The 2,470-nt window shown below is 36.3% G+C and overlaps 1 long non-coding RNA gene across 1 annotated transcript; it reads right to left on the reverse strand.

The window, feature by feature from the left end:
• Nucleotides 1-769: 769 nt before the first annotated feature.
• LOC121052583 lies at nucleotides 770-2,268 on the reverse strand. The gene is made up of 4 exons (XR_005809526.1): nucleotides 2,136-2,268; nucleotides 1,713-1,769; nucleotides 1,453-1,552; nucleotides 770-1,095 (listed from the first exon to the last, which is right to left on the reverse strand). It is a non-coding gene; the product is annotated as an uncharacterized LOC121052583 (long non-coding RNA).
• Between the last annotated feature and the right edge of the window lie 202 nt (nucleotides 2,269-2,470).

Genomic DNA, 2,470 nt, shown 5'->3' on the forward strand with positions numbered 1-2,470 from the left:
TGATTGTCTTTGGTTAGTGGAGATAGCTTTAACTTCTATATTATTGTTGTTGTTCAAGAAATGGCAGCAAATGAGATGTCTGTAATCCCTAGGGAAAATGAAACTATTGAGATGTCAGTACCTGTGTAATTAGAGACTAATGGTTAGTGTGTCACTAAATATATTTATTTGGCTCTTTTAGATCCGTTGATGTTGACACAAATGAAAATTTTAGTGGAGATGACATAGACAATGATAGTTATTCATCACAGGTAATATTAATACCTCTCTATACCATACATAGAGTCTGAAATTTTTTCTCAAAGAATTATTACCTTCCTTTTTCCCATGTACATGTTGTGGTCAGGATGATTAGCTGCTGCTGTGCTTGATTGAGAGGAGTTTTCTTTTCAGCAGTAATTTTGGAAAGCCATAGGAGACATGCTGTGCTTGATTAGCTGCTGCTAGTATTTGCTTTTTGCTTTTGGAAGTTAGGTCTGGAATAGTCCAGTAATTCTACTGTGCTTGATCGAGAGGAGTTTTCTTTTTAGCAGTAACTCTGCGATGCTTGTTATCCAAAAGATATCACAGTGATGTAATGCAGATGTGTAATTAAGTAGTTGAAGAAGGTGGCCTGTGGTTGTTATTCAACAGACTGATTGATTATATTGTTTCTAGTCCCTACATCTGTTTTATATCCCTGCATATGCTATATATGCTTGCTTGCTTGCAAATGTTTGTAGATACATCCTCATAGTTTTCAGAAATGCAATCCAATTGATAGGTAGAAATGATCACATATACATTCTCATAAGTTTTTAAAATACATACACCAGTTCAGAACACCAATTACTTTCCAATCTCAACTACAGAGTAACATTTGATAATGAGCATTAATAGCCATTTTGAGGCCAACAAGAGACTAAAATTGCACAATAAAGAAACATGAATTGTATTGATATAACAAATAGGAAAACTGATAGTGACAACATCAATGGTAAGGGGTGTCACTGCCTTCATCACCGACATGTCCATGCTTGATCACTGAGCTAAGGTCTTTGGCCTAGCTTCTCCATCCTCTTGAGCACGCATGAAAAGGATTTGCCGAAGTCTCACCTGCTTTAAGGATTCAATACAGAGTACCCAATTATTCCAACATGTACTTTTGGATTAGACTAAGAAAGCACAAACTTTGCATTACAAAGTACTCAAATTCTGGGCTGACAGTAATCTCAAAACTTTTACATCCGACATAGGAGTGATAAGTTATTATTAGACAATTTGACTACTTTAAGGTGTTACAAAATCGCAATAATTTGATATATATGAGTCATTCCTTGTACAATCAGTAAACATCACTCTCAAGCTAAAATACAACTAGATTATTAGAACAACTTGCCTGCCAAATCTAACACAATAAACTACACAACACACAAAATAACCAAAGTGACGAAAACATACACAAAAGACAACCTATCCAAGGAACAAGCAAGGGCCACATCCAACAATAGCAATGTCATACGGTTCGCTTTTATTTGAAGATTTATGCTGCCCCACATGATCCCCACATGATCTGCAGTTTAAAAAGAACCACCAAATCCCCAACCACGAAACAATATTACAATTCTTGCAGCTTACTAATGTGTAGTACAGAACACTAACTTCCAGTCCAACAACCAATAGCTAAAATCCATGAAACAAAATAACAAGTACAAATTCAATAAACAAAATACCATTGGAGCTGGAAACTTTAGCAGCTGCACCAGTACAAATTATGTGAAAGTTTCAATCTGTATACAAGCAAACACGCAGATTAGACTAAACCAAAATGCAAGTATGTGAACTTCAATTTTCTATTCAATCAGTAAGAAAGAGATTATAGCTATTGTTTTTGAACTTCAATTTGCATAGCCCAACATCATATCAACAAAAACAAAGAGAAAAGATATACACTTTAGGAACAAATAAGAGGGTAGGGCACAAACATAGGCTATGCATGTTTATATAACTAGATAGCTTGAAATAGAAAAGCAAGAGTCTTCCAAGACTCTATCCTTGCAGCTCCGACAACATCTCTTCCAATCAATGGCGGTGGGATTACTCTGGATTGATGGACTATTTCCTTGGAAATTGCTGCAATTGAATTGAAAACCCACCTGATTTCTAGAGAAGTTGATGCAAGAGATATGCTTGACATGCAAATCGAGTGAATTATCCAAGCGAGAGAGAGAGAGAGAGGAAGAGAAGAAATTGGGAATTTGAGAACAGACCCGAGTTCATGAGTTGGAGGCTTAGAAAAGGGTGAAAAGGTTGGACTTAATCTCAGCCGTCGAGCCTTATTAAAACAGATCCAAGGGTTGGGAGCCTATCCCTCAAGTTGGCAAAAAAATAGGGATCCCTCATTGGAAGGGGGCTGTATATATATATATGCTGCTTTATTAAACAAAGTTATATATTATATTCTATACCACGTGTGCCCCCATGCATAGAT

Source organism: Rosa chinensis, chromosome 4, assembly GCF_002994745.2.
Source record: "Rosa chinensis cultivar Old Blush chromosome 4, RchiOBHm-V2, whole genome shotgun sequence".
Taxonomy (NCBI): domain Eukaryota; kingdom Viridiplantae; phylum Streptophyta; class Magnoliopsida; order Rosales; family Rosaceae; genus Rosa; species Rosa chinensis.